At 38.9% G+C, this 22,256-nt stretch overlaps 1 long non-coding RNA gene across 1 annotated transcript; it reads right to left on the bottom strand.

Annotated features, from left to right (window-relative positions):
• Positions 1-3,161: 3,161 nt before the first annotated feature.
• LOC141264351 (uncharacterized) lies at positions 3,162-21,301 on the bottom strand. The gene is made up of 3 exons (XR_012319900.1): positions 21,169-21,301; positions 19,908-19,971; positions 3,162-3,205 (listed from the first exon to the last, which is right to left on the bottom strand). It is a non-coding gene; the product is annotated as an uncharacterized lncRNA (long non-coding RNA).
• Between the last annotated feature and the right edge of the window lie 955 nt (positions 21,302-22,256).

Here is a 22,256-nt window from a genome sequence, read left to right as displayed (position 1 = left end):
TGTGTTCTGCAACAACTTCTCTGTTTAGGAGGTGTCCCATTTTTGTTCCAGTCCTTAGTTCTTTTAGGGACCCCTCCCCTTATGCTATAGGTCTTCATTCAGACTAGCCGAGGACTAAGGCGGGTCTGTTCACAAGGAACAGGCAGCCCGCTACATCGTAGGGATTCAGCTTAGTCTTTCTGTAGGGACAGCTTTCCCCTTTCTTTCCTTAGTACTTTTTGCAGATCATAACAGTACGTTACACGTATTGTCAATTCTTCTTACGTGTGCTCAAAAAACATGCGATCAATTATCCATTTACATGGAAATTGTATTTCCATATATCTAATGAACCAAATGGGAAAACCCATATAATTATCCCTCTCTAAACAGGCTATAACATTTAACTTTTAATCTTTATATTAAAATGTGAATGTAGAGGGTATTAAAATATTATCCCTAATCATCCAAAATGATTCATGTTAGTGTCCCATGCCCTGATGACACCCCTTGTTGGGTGAAACATTTTAGGGGGACATGTGCTGAGATTTATTTATCCCATTCAGCTCTAGTGATGACACCCCACGGTACCATCAGAAAGTCATAGATTTTAGTCTATTTATCATTTTGGCTGATTAGGGATAATATTTTAATACACTTTACATTCACATTTTATTATGAAGATTAAAAGTTTAATTTTATAGCCGGTTTAGAGAGGGATAATTTTTCCCATTTGGTTCATTATTTGTACATACATTCCTCCAAAGCTATCCTTTTTTCCTCTTTGGTTGTGATATTTCCATATATCTAAGTTTACAACAATTGTTCCCAGACTGGATTGTATTGGGTATTCCAAAAGGATTGTGTCCGCTCAAGCTCAATGGAGGATACCTAGTCATCATTATTTATTGTCCAACAATTTGTCACTGCCGGGTTTGGGCACAAAATACAACATTTATTTTAGCACCAACATTTAAAGTATTATGTACACTAATTTTTCAATATAACAAACATACCTTCCTTCTAATTTTGGGTGAAATTAAATACTATTGTGACTGCACCTGGGGTGAATTTTTCCTGTAGCACCTTGATCAGGGTTGTTAAAATTATTAAAAACTATCCAGCCAAAATTCTTTGAATTTCATAAGTGAAATTTCTTTAAAAAAAGTTAGGAATGTTTTCTAAAATTGTTCAAAAATTTTTGGGTGGTGGAATTTGCATATTATCAGGAAATTTAGTGTTCTCTAATCGGTGAAGCTTTTGCAAAGGGAATAGTTGCCAATCATATATCTGACCAGGAGAAACCTTTCCACGCTATGTAAAGTCAACACTTCTTTGAGTATGCAGCCCCTGCCATTCAAAAATGACAAGATTGTTGAAAATGATCCAACCAAAATTCTTTGATTTCCATGACGGAATTCTTTTTTACCAAAATGATCATTTTTTTCTAACATTGTTCAGAATGTTTTGGTGCAATGGAATTGGCATAATAGCAGGGAAATCATGTGTTCCCTGATCGGTGAATCTTCTGCACAGCAGATGGTTGCTGACCACCTGTTTGACCATGAACCACCAGGCATTTTTTGCAGAGTCAAGACTACTCCTCATGTGCAGCCCCTGTGCAGAGCTGGACAGACAGTGCAAAACTGTTTACATTGACAAACCAAAATTATTTGACTTTCTTACCTGAAATTATGAATTTTACCCAAAATTATTAAGGAATTTTTGATTAGGGAAATCGTGCATTACCAGAAAAACTTGTGTTCAATAATTGGTGAAACTTTTGCACAGTGGACAGTTGCCAACTGCATCTATGACAAGGTGACCACTATGAGTTCCCTGCAAAGTCAATATTTATCCCTTGTGTTTTTCCCCATGCACAGAGCAGATCAAAAAGGGAAAAAATATCAGAAAGGACTAAATTATTTTACAACCCCAATTTTTTTTAATTCCATAAGTGCACTTTTCTTTCACAAAATTGAGTTTTACAAATAAACGAGGCAGAAGCACCAATCACAATATATCTGACAAGATGGACAGGATAGTTTATATAATAATTGGACCAGTGGCAGTAACTGTCCCAGTTTACCATGGGAGTATTGTAATGTCAAGCCTCCAATGCAATGTCAAAAAGGGTGTTCAGCATGACTGGTGGATTTGTCACATCCAGCCAGGCCAGGTTATGCACTACAAGCATGGAAAACCTAACACTTGTGAAAATGAAACTGTCACAGATCTGAGCAGACTTTCGTGCACAGATGGCTGATGTCAGTGATTAAATCAGCCATACCATTTATCTGCCTGACTATCCATATATTGCTAAATAGAGAAACTACTGCACTCCTGGAGTAGTGAGGTGCTCAGGTAGGGTTGCAAGCCCGACGTAATATTAAACCAAAAACCTGGCACTCAAATAGACTTGAAGATTTTTTAAGAAATAATTGTTTAATGATAATGTAGTACAGTAAGCAGACGTTTCGGTCCCAAGGACCTTCATCGGTGTACTACGACAAAAAATAACACAAAATATAAATGTCACATAGACAATTGTAAACATGCAACATTTTGCGTAAATAACATGAACATGGTGAAAAATCAAAAGAAAATCAAAATAAATGGTCATGGATATACAGCATGGGGTTAACAACAAGGGGAAACGGATGGGAGAGAGGGAGAGGATGGGGCTGGGAATGAGAGGAAATAGAAATGTAATGGAACCTACCAGAAGATGTAGATCTAATGGATAAGGCTGAAGCCTAGATGGGGTGAACTGAGGAAAAGAAAAAAAAAAAAGAGTGTGAGCCCCTGTGGAAATCATGTGGGAAGGAAAAGGAGGGAGAGAGAAACTTTACCTGTGGGGTATAGTGACCAAATGTGGCTGTGATGGAGGGAGAAAGCGGTGTCCACCGCTTGTTCAAGGCTGTGGGTATATGGGGAGATAGAGGGGTATATATGTGGCAAGAGGGAGGGTGTTAAGGGGCCAATAACCAATTATTGGTGACAGTGGAGTGAATGAGAGCAATAGGAGCCGCGCCGCAGGACCTGAAGACCGGAAATGACGTCAGTCAGGTCCTGAAGCCTGTTTGCCGGTCACGTGACCGGAAGTGACGCATAGTTGCGTTCCACTGTGCGGTTCAATGTGTTCAGGGAGAGATGCAGAGAGGAGATCCAGCTAGAGGATGCAGGAGAGGTCGGAGCAGGAATAGGAACGTCATTGGGATGGTATCTAGGGAAAACAAAACAAGTTTAAGTATATTGTAAAGTTAGGTTCAATAATGTATACATTAGAATAGGAACCATTAAGTCTCCAGACAAGAAATTGCAAAGGACATGTAACATTATGAATCTTGGCAAAATACATATGAAGGTGGTCAAAAGGTGACCAGCCTGTATATAATGACACAGTGAATCAGCAACAAATTTTTTATATATATAAAATATACTAACGGTACAAGCATAAAATCAGGGTATTCAAATGAATGAACAGAGATCATATTCTCTGTTAAGACCTTTCGGGGACAGGGACTGAAGCTCATGTATCCAGTATGCTTCTCTGAATTTCAATAAACGAACCCGATCCCCCCCACGTCTTGGGGGGGTAACTTGTTCTATGACCTGGAATTTGAGCTGCGATACTGAGTGTCCTGCTGATGTAAAATGTGCCGGGATGGGTAGGAGTAGATTTTTACAGCGTATAGTGGACTTATGTTTTGAGATTCTGTCTTTAATGGATTGGGTCGTTTCGCCAACGTATATAAGGCCACAGGGACATTTGATAACGTAAATAACGTAAGAAGAGTTGCAGGTGAAGTAATCTTTGATCCTGTATTGTTTCCCTGATTGTGGATGACAAAAGGTGCTGCCTCTGATGATGTTATTATACTCGAGGTCTGGTGTTTTTTGGTGCCAATATCGGCATGTACCAGTCGATCACGGATGTTGGGTGCCCTTTTAATGCAGGGTAAGAAGGGGACCGTGAAACCGGGGACGGAGGGGTATGCAGTTTGGAGTATGTTCCAGCGTTGTCTGATTTTCCTGTGTAGTATGAAAGCCATGGGGTGGTAGGTATGTACAAATGGAATACGGTTATTGGAGGGGTAGCGGGGCGGAGTGGTTCCCTCCAATGCTTTAGATAGAGTGTCTATCGGGTACCCTCTATCCACAAATTTATTCTGCAACTCATGTAGTCTCTGGCTTTGGATGGCAGGGTTGCTGACTATACGCTGAACACGACGAAATTGTGACTTGGGAACCAAAGAGAATATGGATCTGGGGTGTGAGCTAGAGAAATGTAGAAGACCATTTCTGTCAGTGGGTTTAACGTAAAGGTCAGATGAGAGATAGCCAGACTCATCTTTGATGATGGTCGTGTCCAGGAAATTGATAGGTTCTTTATTAGACGTGATGGTAAACCGAAGGCCCTCCCAGGCAGAATTGAGTGATTCAAAGAATTCTGTAAGGGTTTCAGGGGGCCCCCTCCATATGCAAAAAATATCGTCAATGTAGTGTTTCCAGGTCACTGAATGGGTCTGGAAGAGTGGATGGGTGTATATCACCTCCTCCTCGAATGCAGCCATGTAGCAGTTTGCATATGGGGGGGCCACATTAGAGCCCATAGCAGTACCCTGTTTTTGTAAAAAGAATGTGTCTTGGAAGAGGAAATAGATCTTTGTTAAGACCAAGTTTAGGAGATCAAGACTAAGGTGGCTGACTTCATCATCATTAAACAATTATTTCTTAAAAAATCTTCAAGTCTATTTGAGTGCCAGGTTTTTGGTTTAATATCCATATATTGCTGTCTATACCATTATGCTGCCACCACCAGTGCCAATGAAACACACTCCGGCGGGCATCTACTCCTTGAAAAAATTTATAATTTTTTTTCACTTCTAGTTGAGAGGCCATTGCTACTTCACATTCAAAACAGTACACATTTTGTCCCCCTATATAAAATTAAAAGCAAAGCCACAGTAAGAGGAATTAGAATTCCCCCAAAAATTAATGTATTAACACAGCATTAAGTGCAGCAGTGTTCACCCAACACTAAGCAATCACCCCTCCATGAACTGACAGCTTGTGAGTGGTTGTCTCATCAGTATTATGCATCAGTGTTGCCACAATCTTTATAACATGGGTTTGCTGCATCCTGATAGTGCATTGGTTCTGAGACCTGGGCAGGTAAACACTGCAGCCTTTTTTTGCCCCCTATATAAAAGAATACTTTTTGGACTGCTTATGGATAAAGCTATTGTTTTTTTGTTATCAAGGAGCAAAGATGAATATTTTTTATTTTACATCTTACATTTATTATTTTGTGGAGTCTGGAGAGAACTCAGAGTATGATAAGGAATATTCAATTCACAGAAAGAAACTTTGCTGCTATTGGGAATTTCCTGTAACATCTGTGTGATTTGCTGAATTTGAATCTCAGCAAATCTTCCCAGCCCTACTGTAGAGGCTCATGAGCACAGCATTTGGTTTTGTCATATATGCTGGCACACAAAGATTTTTAGTGTTGGATTACATTTGAATCTGACAAAAAACTTTACCATGCTGCATCATACTTTCTATGTACATATTGCACTGAAATATGGAATGCCACAAATTAAACAGTTGTGCTTCATGGTACTCTGCACTGTGATAAGCTGAAATAACTCCCCAAGTTTTCATTTGGTGAATGTCCACTAATAACCACTTGTTGCAATATAATGCATTATGCCAAATGAGAAACTAACGATAATCGAGTACTACTGTGCTAAGCTAATAAAAGTAAAAAGTAACTGCACTTTCAAAAAACCTTTAACTTGCCATAAAATTAAAGGATTTTCATCAGTACAAGTCCATATGTTGAGGCCGTTAATTAATGTTGAAAAAAAGAGCAGAAGTGCTCAGTCAAGTGCTGGTCTCCTTCGAGATTGAAAGGAAATTTCTTGGATTTTTTATCGAACCTGTCATCAGTGTCATCCAAGAGCAGCACTCTGCTGAACACTTCTGTTTTTTTCTGTTTTAGAAATCGGTGAAGCTTTCAGCACTCACTGAAAGTTACAGAAAAGCTATTATCAGACAATGGCATATTGTTTAAATTAGTTTTTGTGTTACTTTTTTTTGAGCAATGTTATTTTTTCATATAGCAATCTTTTAAAAATTAAATAAAAATAATTAAAATAAGAAATCTTGCAATTTTCATCCAAGCCAATGTTTTTTTTTAGGTTTATATTATTTCCTATCCTGCAGAGTTTTCTGCAGTCTCCTTATCATCAGAGGCAGGATTACACTGATCGGTAACACCTCTATACACAGCATTCCCAATAGGTGATGTCAGAGCTGACCCTGCTCCTCCTCCCTTCATAATCACCTTTGCACAGGCTCATTAGATGCTTCAGTATAAAAGATAGGGTCGGATTCTGCTCATAAATGTATATAAATATGTTATTTACTGAAACAATAGAAGGTTAGAATCTAAAAAAGCCTCAGTGGCTAGTGCAAGATTTTTTTATTGCATAGCTACAAAGTCACTTAGTTAATAAGGTTGAAAAAAATACACATGTCCATCAAGATAAAGCGAGAGATGGGAAATGATAGTGGGAAAGGGTATATGTTCAACCATAGTGCATGATCCAGTCTGCCCTAAATAAGATCATTTTTCCCCTATTGATCATAATTGTCAATTTTCCAGACCAAATTTTGAGAAAAAAGCTGTACCTATTTACTTCTGCATGAGTTACTTTCGTCTTTAAAAGCATTCAAGCCTATTTTGAAACCATCCATGGTTCCCGCTATTACCAGCAATTCAAGTTGACTATTCCCCAGATTAATAGTTATTGTGATAAAGAAGGGCTGTCTTCTCAGGAGATTGAACTTTAATTTAAGTATGCTTACAAATTGAGTTTTGGCGCGTTTTTACCGCATGTTTTTGCCATGAAAATCGCAGCGTTTTAATGTACCAGCAAAGTGACTGAGAGTTTTGAAATCTCATGTGCATGCTGCTTATTTCTTCTTTGACACATGTTTCAAATCTTAAGATTGTCAATTCTTTCAGTGTTTTTGTTGCGTTTTTCACTCGTTTAAATGAATGGGAAAAAAGGCCTAAAAAAATACATGCAAAACACACAGCATTTTCTTTGCAAACTCTCAAGCATTTGCAACAGATTTTTTTCTGCTGCAAAAATTGAACATGTGCACATACCCTTTTTCCAGGTGGAAGCAGTCGCCCCTTGTCTTTTGAGAGGCTTTTACATGAAAAAAGTTTTGAATATGCTTTTCGTTTGGGCTATATGTGTCATTGAACAAGTTAATCATGCCTTCTCATTCAAAATCTCTTCTCCAAACTAAATAAATGTAATTATTTTAATCTATCCTAAGAATTAAGATCTTCCATGCCTCTTTTCAGTCTTCTGCCTCTTTTTTGTACCTTTTCTAACTCCTTTCTATGAACTGGTGCCCAGAACTGACCTGTATATTGCAGATGAGGTTGCACTAATACTATGTAAAGTGGTAATATTATGCCCCTGTCCATGGCTATCTCTGTACATGACAATATTCTGCTAGCCTTAGAAGCCACTGATTAACATTGCATGCTGTTATTACGTCTGTAATCTACAAGTACGCCCAGATCCTTTTTTTACAATTGACTCTCTAAGTTTTACTTCCTCTTATTCAGTGATTATTTTTAATTTTTTTTATTACTTGAATGCAAATTAAAGAAAAATTTTGTATGGAAAAATAATATTGGCAAATATATAAAGAAAAAAATATACACTGCTCAAAAAAATAAAGGGAACACTCAAAATACACATCCTAGATCTGAATGAATGAAATATTCTCATTGAATACTTTGTTCTGTACAAAGTTGAAAGTGCTGACAACAAAATCACATAAAAATCATCAATGGAAATCAAATTTATTAACCAATGGAGGCCTGGATTTGGAGTCACCCCCAAAATGAAAGTGGAAAAACACACTACAGGCTGATCCAACTTTGATGTAATGTCCTTAAAACAAGTCAAAATGAGGCTCAGTATTGTGTGTGGCCTCCACGTGCCTGTATGACCTCCCTACAAAGCCTGGGCATGCTCCTGATGAGGTTGTGGATGGTCTCCTGTGGGATCTCCTCCCACACCTTGACTAAAGCATCCGCCAACTCCTGGACAGTCTGTGGTGCATCGTGATGTTGGTGGATGGAGCGAGACATGATGTCCCAGATGTGCTCAATCGAATTCAGGTCTGGTGAACGGGCGGGCCAGTCCATAGCTTCAATGCCTTAATCTTGTAGGAACTGCTGACACACTCCAGCCACATGAGGTCTGGCATTGTCCTGCATTAGGAGGAAACCAGGGCCAACCGCACCAGCATATGGTCTCACAAGGGGTCTGAGGATCTCATCTCGGTACCTAATGACAGTCAGGCTACCTCTGGCAAGCACATGGAGGGCTGTGTGGCCCTCCAAAGAAATGCCACCCCACACCATTACTGACCCACTGCCAAACCGGTCATGCTGAAGGATGTTACAGGCAGCAGATCGCTCTCCATGGCGTCTCCAGACTCTGTCATGTCTGTCACATGTGCTCAGTGTGAACCTTCTTTCATCTGTGAAGAGCACAGGGCGCCAGTGGTGACTTTGCAAATCCTTGTGTTCTGTGGCAAATGCCAAGCGTCCTGCACGCTGTTGTGGTGTGAGTACAACCCCCATCTGTGGACGTCAGGCCCTCATACCACCCTCATGGAGTCAGTTTCTATCCGTTTGTGCAGACTCATGCACATTTGTGGCCTGCTGGAGGTCATTTTGCAGGGCTCTGGCAGTGCTCCTCCTGTTCCTCCTTGCACAAAGGCGGAGGTAGCGGTCCTGCTGCTGGGTTATTGCCCTCCTACAGCCCCCTCCACGTCTTCTGGTGTACTGGCCTCTCTTCTGGTAGCGCCTCCAGCCTCTGGACGCAACGCTGACAGACACAGCAAACCTTCTTGCCACAGCTCGCATTGATGTGCCATCCTGGATGAGCTGCACTACCTGAGCAACTTCTGTGGGTTGTAGAGTCCGTCTCATGCTACCACGAGTGTGAAAGCACAACCAACATTCAAAAGTGACCAACACATCAGCCAGAAAGCATTGGTACTGAGATGTGGTCTGTGGTCCCCACCTGCAGAACCACTCCTTTATTGAGGGTGTCTTGATAATTGGCAATAATTTCCATCTATTGTCTATTCCATTTGCAAAGCAGCATGTGAAATGATTGTCAATCAGTGTTGCTTCCTAAGTGGACAGTTTGATTTCACAGAAGTTTGATTTACTTGGAGTTATATTCTGTTGTTTAAGTGTTCCCTTTATTTTTTTGAGCAGTGTATTTAAAACAAAAACCTAATTTAAACAATAGGACGTTTTCTGATGATAGCGTGAATACTCTAATCAGTAGCAAAAGAACATCATCAGTAAATTAATATTAATTAACATTATCAGCTAATTAATTAATAGTATACTAATATTATAATATTAGGAAGGTAACCATTATGACCTCTCAAAATGCTTTTGGAGTGGGTTCCAAACTCAATCACTAATACAAGCCATAACTGAACTGGTCCATTAACAATTTACCTATTACACTAAAGTAAATTAAGTCACACATTTATTTTGGGATGTAAGTAAAAATATCTTCCAGCAAATTAATGATTAATAAGAAACTGCAAGCCTAATGTTTCATTAGAAAATTGATAAACAGACTCTAAAAAGCTTCCCTTCATCTTCTCTGGTTGATTATATTTTATTATTTATGTAGCATAAACTAAGAGAAATGTGAATGCTTTTCCATCATTATTTTTTGTTAGATTAAATATCACAGCAAGGTTATAGAAACCAATGCCAGAGGTATTCTTACAACTATCAATTATCTATGAATTAATATTGAAGGATTTTGTTGTTTTTTTGAGTCTTGGAAAACAGGCATTTAGTAAATGATATATTTTAATTTCATTTGTCGTCAAAAACTAAGTTCATACTCCAATCAGTGAATTGTAATGCATGATATCCTAGAATTCTTTCTCTTGGATAATAAACGCAGAAACAATAAACTGACCTATTTAGAAATAAGCAGTTCCAGGGCTTGCTCAATTTTTTTATTTAAACAAATGTCTTATGGTTGGTGGTCATTTAATTGTCCATTTACTCAAGCAGACCAAGCTATAGATTGGCTCTGAAGAATATGTAATACATCATTCAGTGTGCATAGTCTGCCATGGTTTTGACAGCGTAGGTCCTGTTCACACTGAGTGATGCGCTGCTGAGAACTATGATCTTTTGTGTAGTATAAAGCATTATTTTGGCTAATGAACGAGCATTTTACTCATTTATCGTGTGATCAGCAGCCTGTTTACACTGCACGATTAGCATTCTACATAAATATTAAGTGTACATAGACTTTTTCAATTTGTAAAGGCTGCACTGAAGATTTCCAATACAGTTAAAAAAATTGTTTACATGGAGTCCATGAAAATCTATACTGATATATTTATATAATAAATGTAATGTGCAGGCTGGTAGGCCGAATACACACATGCTTTTCAAATGCCTTTGTATCTATATTGTTAGGCAAAAGAGCAGTGGACAAATGTTTTTATAGCAAAAATACTAAAAAAAATAAAAATTGTCCACCTCCATTAAGGAGAGAGAATGTGAATAAAAGGAAGCCGTACGGGTACACTTTGAAACTTTGTTTTACCTTGTTGATTCAGGGAAAGCTGAAAGGGAACTTGTCACCAGATTTTTCCCATAAATCCTACGGCCCAGCCATCACATTTCAGCCCCATGTGACAGCATTCTAAAATGCTGCACTTAAGACTCCAATTCGCCCTGTAAGGCAAAAAAAACACCTTTCATTATACTCACTTATGGGGCAATCCGGTCCGATGGGCATCGCTGGTCTTTATCCTGCACCTCCTCTCTTCTTACGATGCCGTCCTCCTTCTCTGCTTTGAGTGGATGACACGTCCTACCCTATCCACACAGTTTTCCCCTTTGCGCTCCTTCGCAGGCCTACTTGTCTCTGCCCTGCCCAGGGCAGAGCAAAGTACTGTTCTGTACATGCTCTGGTGCTCATTAGCCTTTCCCCGTACATGCATTGAATGGACTGCTTCATAAGTGAGTATAATAAGAGGTGTTTTTTTGCGTTACAGGGTGAATTGGAGTCATGTATACAACATTTTAGAATGCTGTCACATGGACCTGAAAGGTGGTGGCCGTAGGTTATATAGGAAAAACATGGTGAAAGGTTCCCTTAAAATAAAATGCATAAGGTATCAGACAATCTGTCCAAAAAGTAAACATTTTCCTTCGGACGTCAGACGGGCATATATAATGTTTTCTGATTGATATTGCTTACTATTTATCTATACAGATGTAGCCTTTCTTTATAAAACAAGAAAGCTATCAGCATGCAGAACGTTAATTCTTAATGCTTAACACTACAAAAGCCATTGCATACCTTTCTGCATCATGATATCTTTCTCATTTCAAGAAAAGTTCTTTCTAGACATATGTATTGCAGCCATAGCGTACTTGCATTTGCTTATACATTTACTCCCACATGTAGTGCTTGTCATATTCTATTTATTGTGCATTTGTAATGTGGTGTGGGGCGGTAGCCGTTGGCGAGGTAATCGCCTCTTGTGCTCCGGCACATTACATGTAGATGGGGGTTCTGGCTGGTTGTGTGGACTTATGCTCTGAGGGCGCTATTCCCATGCAGGCTGCATGTAACCGATATTGCTGGTTTGCCAGGACCAGATGTTTTACAGTACAATGAGGGAGACCATCATTCAAAAATAAACTTCTTTTTGCTGAAGAATAACTTGAATGAACTACAGTATATACTGCAGATAGTAGGCATTTATGTTCAAGGATGTTTCTTGTACAACAAGCAACATCATCACACACCTTTCCTTCTTCCTTAAAAACATTCTATCATCATCGCTTACTTCCTCTACTCTTTTGCACAGCCCAGCACACTCTATTGGGAGCTTCTGTTTTTCTCTGTGGGGACCACATGGGTCGAAGTGTAATGCTACGAACCCTCACAACTGTTTTCCTTTGTGGGGACCGCATGGGTCGAGGTGTAATGCTATGGCCCATCACAACTGTTTTCCTCTGTGGTGACCACGCGGGTCGAGGTGTAACCATACAGCCCCTCACAGCTACTCTCAGTTCCATTAACCCCTTTCTGACGTGTGACCTAATAGTACGTCATGGTGACCTGGGCCGATTGGACCAATGAAGTACTATTAGGTCATATGGCGATCGCGCCCGCACACCAGTGGTGCGGGGCGATCGCCGCCGGGTGTCAGCTGATTGTCACAGCTGACATAGAAGTTGATCGCAGCATTGCAGGGGCAAGGGGAGGAGATCGCAGATACTCATCTCTCCTGCCGGCATCCAACGCTGTCTGCAGCGGCTCCCGGATGTTGCCATGATGACCCGATGTCGTCATGACAACATCCCAGTCACCAGACAGCAGGAAAATACTTTGGTCATGCGCAGTGCATGACCAAAGTATCTTCTCCCTCTGCAGCAGTGACCGCCTGTATAGCACAGGGAGCTGCTGCTGCTCTCTATGCTATACAGGCGATCTGAAAATAAAATTGAAAATCCCATAGTGGAACAAGATGTAAAAGTAAAAAAAGAATCAGAATGTGAAAAAAAAAAATAAAAAAAAAAAATGTAAAAATCTAAAAAAAAAAATGAAAAAAATAATCCCAAAAAATAAAAACATATTGTACCCATAAATAAATATTATTGTGGAAAAAAAACAAAAAAAAACAATAAAAGTACACATATTTGGTATCGCTGCATCCGGAACGACCTGTCCTATAAAACTGTCCCACTAGTTAACCCCCTTTAGTGAACATGGTAAAAAAAAGCAAAAAAACATGCTTTATCATCATACTGCCAAACAAAAAATGTAATAAAGCGTGATGAAAAAGACAAATGCAAATAAAAATTATACCGCTGAAAACGTCATCTTGTCTTGCAAAAAACAAGCCACCATACAGCTCCATCGGCCAAAAAATAAAAACGTTATAGCTCTCAGAATAAAGCGATACAAAGAAAAATGTTTCTATAAAACAAAACAAACAATATAAATGTGGTACCGCTGTAGTATGTGACAGCTGTCAATCATAAAAACCAGATATGAATCTGGTATCGCTGTAATCGCACCGAGCAGAAGAATAAAGCGGTCTAATCACTTATACCGCATGAGGAGCGGCGTAAAAAATAAACTCTAGGGTTAGGGTTGTGCTACGGCTAGGGTTCTGCTAGGGTTAGGATTGGGATTTTTTCAAAAGTAAAGAAAAAAATGACGAAGATATGGCGACTAGTGAGCGCAAGTGCTCGCTACTTGAGTTTGTATCGGGTGCTCGGGTATGCACCGAGTATCGCAAGTGCTGGAGTGACATGCTCGAGTCTCCTCCCCATATGCTTTGCAACTGTTATACAGCCAAAAAGACATTGCGGGGATTGCCTGCCATCCACGAGCGATCCCTGCATATTGTTTTATTTTGGGTGTCTAATAACCATGAAACATGCGGGCGAGGACTCAAGCATGTCACTCAAGCACCCGCGACACATGGTGCATACCTGAGTACCCAATGCAAACTCAAGTAGAGAGCACTTGCGCTCAAGACTAATGACAACTTATTCAATATGATGACCTAATGTTATCAAATTCTGTGTCGTACCTCTGGGTTCAAAATGTTCACTATACACCTTGATAAAATCCCTGAGGGGGCTAGTTTCCAAAATGGTGTCACTTGTGGGGGGTTTCCACTGTTTAGGCATATCAGGGGCTCTCCAAAAGCAAAATGGCGTCCGCTAATTATTCAAGAAAATGGCACTCCTTCCCTTCTGAGCCCTTCCGTGCACCCAAACAGTGGTTTTCCCCCACATAAGGGGTATTGGAGTGCTCAGGAGGAATTGCACAACAAATTGCATGGTGCAATTTCTCCTGTTACCCTTATGAAAATGCAAAATTGGAGGCTGAAATACATTTTTGTTGCAAAAATGTGAAAATTTTATTTTTACGGCTCAATGTTATAAACTTCTGTGAAACACCTGGGGGTTCAAGGTGCTAACCACACATCTAGATAAGTTCCCTGAGGGGTTTAGTTTCCAAAATGGTGTCACTTGTGGGTGGTTTCCACTGTTTAGGCACATCAGGGGCTCTCCAAAAGCAACATGGCGTCCGCTAATTATTCAAGCAAATTTTACATTCAAAAAGTCAAATGGTGCTCCTTCCCTTCCGAACCCTACCGTGAGCCCAAAACAGTGGTTTGCCCCCACATATCGGGTATTGCCGTGCTCAGGAGAAATTGAACAACAAATTTTGCAGTCCATTTTTTCCTGTTACCCTTGCTAAAATAAAAAAATTGGGGTCTAAATTAACATTTTTGTGAAAAAAGTTAAATGTTCATTTTTTTCTTCCACGTTCCAAAAATTCCTGTGATGCACCTGAAGGGTTAATAAACTTCTTGAATGTGGTTTTGAGCACCTTGAGGGGTGCAGTTTTGGGGTATTTTCTGTCATAAAGGCCCCTCAAAGTCACTATAAATGTGATGTGGTCCCTAAAAAAATGGTTTTGTAAATTTTGTTGGAAAATTTAGAAATCGCTGGTCAACTTTTAACCCTTATAGCTCCCTATCAAAAAAAATGTTGGTTCCAAAATTATGCTGATGTAAAGTAGACATGTGGGAAATGTTATTTATTAACTATTTTTTGTGACATATCTCTCTGATTTAAGGGCATAAAAATTCAAATTTTGAAAATTGCTAAATTTTCAAAATTTTCGCCAAATTTCCATTTTTTCACAAAGAAACGCAAGAGTTATCGAAGAAATGTTACCACAATCATGAAGTACAATTTGTCACGAAAAAACAGTCTCAGAATCAGTGGGATTCGTCTAAGCGTTCCAGAGTGATTACCTCATAAAGTGACAGTGGTCAGAATTGTAAAAATTGGCGGCCCAGTCATTAATGTGCAAACCACCCTCGGTGGTAAAGGGGTTAATGAGGACCCCACCAATAGCACTTTCAAAGTCCAGTCCACAAGAGTCGTAGATTCCATATCTGTATTCTCTTCCTTTTGCTTCCCTTTACTTTTGTCTTTCATTACCTCTATTAGTGTACTGCTAGGCTTCCTGCCCCAGGCCCTAATATTCTTTCTTTAACTATCTCTCTGTCCCAATTCTTGACTGCTGCTCATTTCTCTTCTCTGCTTTCTCTTCTTTTCCAGGCTCTTACTATCTGCTCAGGTAGTTCCTCTCTTGCCACTGTGACACCCACTGAATGCTCCAATGCTCACACTAGACATTAGGTCTTTTCTGTGCACACTCTTGACTCTTTCTGATTCACTACCAGGAAACTCTCTCTTGTCTCTTGATCTTTTCCACCTCCCACTCTGGGCTAGTCCCAACCATTAACTCTAACTGTCACTGTCAGCTACCTGCTGCTGGGCAGAACACAACTTCATTACTAATAATGCAAATCATTAAACACACAAATATTATAATGATACACGTTTCTTCAAGGGGGAACATGGGCAGCATTTCCATCTCCTTAGACATTATGGGTACGGAGACTTTGCACCCTATCAACCCAAAAGACTGTTTTAAAAGAGCAACCTATAAATGGACTCTGTGCTTCCCCAGTGCAGTTGAGGCCAGGACACAGAGAAAGGTGAGCATAGTATAGGGTCTTATCTAACAGAAGTAACGTTGTCATTGCTATATGGGTTCAAATACTTTGATCAAATGTGTGCAGGGAACTCCATGTTTTTCCAAGAATAGCAATAGTGGAATTCATGTATTGTATATCATGTTTGCATAGTACTGTTACATAGTGCTTGTATAGATTCTTCTTTGTTTCAATTTCATGGAACAATCAGAAAAGATCATCATTAAAACAAGAATTCTAAATATTTATAGTTGCAATAAAAAAAATGTAAACTCCCTAATTATTTATACTCTAAGTAAGATTTAAAGCAAACTTTACAAACCTCCTGATGTTTGCAATAAATTAATTAGACAAAGACAGTTTAAATAGCTCAACACTAGTAATATAACAAGGGGTTTCTTCAAAGTCAAAATGAAATGACACTTTTAATGACTATTATAGTCTCATAATTATTCAACCGTTTCATGACAAGTGTCTTTAGTACTTTGTAGAGAACCTTTTGTCTGTTGTAATCTGCTGCAAATAAGATGCACAGCCAGACTAACCAACTTATGGCAGCATTCCTGAGGAATCTTAGCCCATTTTTCATGGGCAATGGTTTTCAATTCATTCAATTAATTACATAGTTACATAGTTAGTAAAGCCGAATAAAGACTTGCGTCCATCAAGTTCGACCTGTTAGTTCTGTAATTGCTAAAGTTGATCCAGAGGAGGGCAAAAACCCCAAATGATTTAGCCAATCTTCACGTGAGGAAAAATTCCCTCCCGACTCTGAAACCAGCAGTCAGAATAAATCCCTGTATCAACCTACTATTTTATTTTATTTTTAAGTATATGCTGAAATCTGCCTGGTATCTAGAAATGCATCCAGTCCCCGCTTGAACTGGTTTAGTGAATCCGACATTACCGTCTCCTCACTCAGTGAATTCCATATTCTCACTGCTCTTACCGTAAAGAACCCCTTCCTATGCTGGTGCTGAAACCTTTTCTCTTCCAGTCTTAGTGAGTGCCCTCTTGTTACCGTAATATCCCTCCTTTTGAACAAATCCCGGGCAAGGTCTCTATACAGTCCCCTAACATATTTGTACACATTTATTATGTGCCCCCTCAACCTTCTCTTTTCCAGGCTGAATAGTCCTAGTTTTGCCAACCTCTCTGGGTATTGCAGTCCCTCCATTCCCCTTATTAATTTTGTTGCCCTCCTTTGTACCTTTTCAAGCTCATTTATATCCTTTCTATATATTGGGGCCCATAACTGAGCACAGTATTCCAAGTGTGGTCTGACCAGTGCTTTGTACAGTGGAAGAACAATGTTCTCATCCTTTGCAGCTATACCTCTTCTGATACATCCCATTACCCTGTTTGCCCTTACAGCAGCCGCCTGACTTTGGGCACTCCAATTTAGTTTGCTATCAATCCAGATGCCCAAGTCCTTCTCCATCTCTGAATTCCCCAGTGGTTTCCCATTCAGTGAGTACTGGTGACTTCCATTTTTCCTTCCCATATGTATGACCTTACATTTCTCCTCGTTAAACCTCATTTGCCATTTAATGCTCCACCTACCCAGCTTATCCAAATCCCTCTGTAGGTCTGCACTGTCCTCTTTTGTTTTAATTGTTTTACATAACTTTGTGTCATCTGCAAATATTGATATTTTACTATTTATCCCGTTGACTATGTCGTTAATAAAGATATTAAATAACATTGGGCCTAGTACAGACCCCTGTGGTACCCCACTAGTGACGCTTACACAATCTGAGTATATTCCATTTATAACCACCCTCTGCCTTCTATCCTTTAGCCAGTTAGCTACCCACTTGCAGACATTTTCCCCCAGCCCCATCATTCTCATTTTGTATACCAACCTATTATGTGGCACGCTATCGAACGCTTTTGAGAAGTCGAAATACACGACATCCACTGGTTCCCCCTGATCTACTCGAGAGCTAACCTCCTCGTAGAAGTCAATCAGGTTTGTTTGGCAGGAGCGATTCCTCATGAATCCATGTTGGTTCGGGGTTAATAGATTATTAGCATCAAGATGCTCCATAATTGCCTCATTAATAAAGCCTTCAAAAATTTTGCCCACAACGGACGTCAGACTCACCGGCCAATAGTTTCTGGCGTTACTTTTTGCTCCCTTTTTGAATATTGGCACTACATTCGCCTGTCGCCAATCAAGTGGTACAGACCCAGTCTCAACAGAGTCCTTAAATATAAGATATAACGGTCTGTCTATCACATTACTTAGTTCCCTTAGTACCCGTGGGTGTATGCCATCAGGTCCTGGTGATTTGTTTATTTTAATCTTACTGAGGCGTTTCTGTACCCCAGCTTGGGTTAGATTTGTCATACTTAGTGGAGGATTAAGTTTGTCACTTCTCATTTCACCTGTTAGTTCTTTTTCCTTTGTGAAAGTTGACGAAAAAAATTTATTTAATAGATTAGCTTTATCCTCATCTTTCTCTATGATTTTGCCTTCATCACTTTTTATCGGTCCAATATTATTCGATTTAATCCTTTTACTATTTAATTACGTAAAGAACAGTTTGGGATTTGATCTACTTTCCCTAGCAATACGTCTCTCTGTTTCCTCCTTTGCTATTTTTATTTGTTTTTTACAGGTTCTCGTTTTTTCCCTGTAACACATTAGTGCCTCCTTGCTGTTTTCCTGTTTTAATCTCTTGAATGCCTCTTTTTTGCTATTTAACGCCCCTTTTACGTTCTTATTCAACCATATTGGTTTCCTCTTATTTCTGGCCCTTTTATTCCCATACGGTATATACCTCTCGCACTGAGTATTCAGAATTCTTTTGAAGGTTTCCCATTTACTATTCGTATTTCCTTGATTAAGAACTTTGTCCCAGTCTATAAGTTGAAGGTTTTCTTTCAGCTGATCAAACTTCGCCCTCCTAAAGTTTAATGTTTTAGTTGTTCCCTTATTGATAACCCTACTGAGGGGCATTTTGAAATTGATAATATTATGATCGCTATTACCTTAATTAATATAATTAATATTTTTGGTTTAAATGGCTTGATTCCCTGTACCACTCCTGTATATCTGTGCTGTACCAAAACGCCAGAAAATAAAAATAAATGTCTCCAAAGGATTGGAATTATTCTTCATTTGAATCTTTTCATTTTTTCACATATCAGGCTATAAAAATGGTATTGCAATATTATGTCGGCACAACAGGTGTTATAAAGCCAAAATTAGAAAAGACAACACTTATAGAAATACTCCTCCAAATTTCTCTAATGGTCTCTCTTTCATTGACAAAGAAACTATAAACAATTAAAAAATACAATTAAAAGATGCATGAAAAGTCAAATCCTTGCTTAAGGCTTATTACCTTATTATATAGAGAGGTACAGTTAACCAGGATGAAGTAGTATAGACCATATAAACATAGGTTGGTCAGCACTAAATACTTATATAATGCAGTGTACTCCACATCAAGGAGATAGTAGGCACCATACCTCTCTGCTGCATCCATCATTACATCTCAACGAATCAATATTTTACTCTATGGGGAAGAAACCTCCCACACTATTACGGCCCAGAAGTCATGTACACAATGCTGGCACAAACATACCGGCATCACTATCTGTCATCCAGTTACAACATTTGGATATCCACTTCATCCTGACATTCAGATCACATGACCACGTTAACTACCACTGTCGCCCATATGCAGTAAATATAACCTCAAGAAACCCAAATCACATGATTGGCACTACTGCAGCCCATGCACATGTCATCATTTTGACATCAGGGATACCCAGATCACTTGTCCAAGGAAACTCTCATAGTGTGGCTAATATGTCACAAAAAGATAAAGTTGGATGATTATTAAAAAGGAAGTAGATGATGAGGACTAGAAGGTTCGATACTATGACTAGCTAAGGCTGGTGGTGAACAACCCTCATGTGACTGCAAAAGACCTGCATCAAATTTTGGTGGTAGCAGGCACTGAAGTTTCAGTTTGCACAGAGAGGAAAATACTAAATGCTGAAGGTTTCTGTGCTAGAACTTCAAATTATACACAAGTGCAAGAAAAATCACCTCGAATATAGCCAAGACATTTAAATTGGCCAAAGACATTTTAGGATTCTGTTCTGTAAAGCAATGAAACTAAACTGGAACTTTTTGAGCCTATAAATCAATGGAAGATATGAAGGTGGGAGTGAGCCATATGTAAAAAGTACATTATGCTTACCATAAAACTTGGTGGTGGCTCGGTGTTACTCTAGCAATGCTTTGCTTCTTTTAGCACTGGAAAACTGCAGCATGTGGAGGGAAAGATGGATTAAATTCCAGCATCAAGAAATCATTCTGTGAGGTAGCTGACTAGCTGTACCTTGAGTTTCATTGGACTTTCCAACAGGATAATGATCACAAGTAAACTTTAAAGTTAGAGGAAGTCTTTGAAGATTCTGGAGTTGCTGTCGCAATCACCTGACTTGAACTTGATAGAAAATCCTTGGTGGGATTTGAAAAAAGGTAAATGGAGCACACAAACCAAAGCATATTAGTGAAATCTAGGCCGCTGCCGGAATGGGCTAAGATTCCTGAGGAACACTACCAAAAAATGGTGTTTGGCTATGAATCACATTTGCAGCAGGTCATAACAGCCAAGGGTGCTCTACCAAGTACTAAAAATGATTGTCATAAAAGATAATTCTGCTTTGAAATGTAATGAATATGTAACAGCTTTGACTACCTTTCCACACTTCTATCAGTCCAGCTTGAATAATTCTGAGATTGCATTAGGCATTAAAAGTAACAATTTCTGTTGAACTTGGAGAAACCACTTGTTTGATGAATTGCATTGAGCTATATAAATTGTTTTTGCTTGATGAGATCATTGTAAACAGCAAAAAGATTGTAAATTTTGATAAAAAAACTAATTTTCCCTGGGGGTTGAATAACTGATTGCAACTATACATAAGATTTGATTTGCGTGAATATAAAAAATACATGAGATAGTGGAGATTTTTTTTGCGCACTTCTGAACTCAGTGTCCATTTGTTTTTTCAATTCTAACATGTTTGTATGGTATTTTGTGTTTTTTGTTTTAGGAAAAGAGTGACCATCCCAGTCATTAAAAAGGCACAAGCTCTATGCATGGTTTCCCTTGTCAAATGCAGAATTCTGCTTTGAAATGTAATGAATATGTAACAGCTTTGACTACCTTTCCACACTTCTATCAGTCCAGCAAAATTCTAAAATGTCTCACAAAATGTAGCTACAAAAAATGTCACTATCTGAGATGTCCGCCAGCAGGTTTCCTGTCCCTAATAAATTAAAAAAATAAACTGAAATAAGAGTACACGTTTATGATGGCATCTGAAGAGATAGGAGATGTCCAAACAAGCGATCTCATTTGTATGACCAACCTTCATATAGTAACATAAACACAGAGAATGTAGATTTATGTAAAAAGTGAAGGTTTGCTCAGAAGAAAAGTGAAAATGTACCTGGTATAAGAATGTATTCCAGCCATTTTCTAGGTAATCTCATTGTTCTAGCCTTAAGAGGAAAGGCAATATAAATAGCTTATGACAATATCATATTGTTGCTCCATTACTGTGCATAGATCCCATAGTGTTTACTTAAACAAACATGAATTAAATTAGTTTTAGCCCTTTTTAAAGAGCAAAGGTGCACTACATGCCAAGACAAAAGCTTCAGTGTCTGGGGATGTTATTCAAGAACCCACACACTTCCTATTTCAAAATGTTGACTTTGCCAACTACTACAACAAAAGGAAATTTACAATAGCTTCACATATTTTCCCCACGCATTGCATATGATGAGTACATAATTAAAATGATCAGCAATACATCTGAATAACTGTAATCATCTCTTTTACCTCTTAATAACCCGGGGGTATATTGGAGAGTGTAGGTTTTGTTACTGAACCAGATGAATGTTGCAAGAACTTGTTGTAATTATATTTCATGTGATTGCAACTGTTGAGGTTTTATGAAATATGTTCTTAGCTCTTCCTAATAATGCCATGCTGTTTAAGCCATATTTATTCTATGGTAGGTTTGCCAATAAATGGTGTTCAAATAAACATGATGAATACATACATTTCATCCTGTCCCAAACAAATGGATCACTGTGTTCTTGCCAGTTTCATCTACTTAATGGAGAGTACAGAAAATTGTAATCCAAATAAGAACAGCTTTGCTTTCTGCAGAGAGACCCCAGGAAAAGAAAGCAATATTGTTATGTAGGCAATGTGGTTATACACCCGTTTAATTACAATTAAGTGCATTAACCATTTCCATACAACTCGTACTTATAACATATATTGCTGTAGGTTCTGAATCCAAAATATACTGCAGTAAGTGACCACTTCTGGATTATAAAGAAAGGTATAATGTTTGTGAATATACCCCTAGTGTGTGTTTCTTATAAAAGAAGTGTAAACAGGGTGTCTGTCATATCCTAAACACAAATAAAGAACAAGGTGAGAGCTACTGAGGAAGTAAAAAGGGGACACCTATTGCACAGATGTGCTCAGAAACAAGAGGGCATTCCTGGCTTACTTTTCAAC

The sequence above is a fragment of the Phyllobates terribilis genome, unplaced genomic scaffold (genome assembly GCF_046119375.1).
Source record: "Phyllobates terribilis strain yellow unplaced genomic scaffold, ASM4611937v1 Scaffold_4__5_contigs__length_816908805, whole genome shotgun sequence".
Classification (NCBI taxonomy): domain Eukaryota; kingdom Metazoa; phylum Chordata; class Amphibia; order Anura; family Dendrobatidae; genus Phyllobates; species Phyllobates terribilis.
The sequence above is the reverse complement of the archived record's forward strand: the minus strand, read 5'-3'. Positions and strand labels throughout refer to the sequence as shown.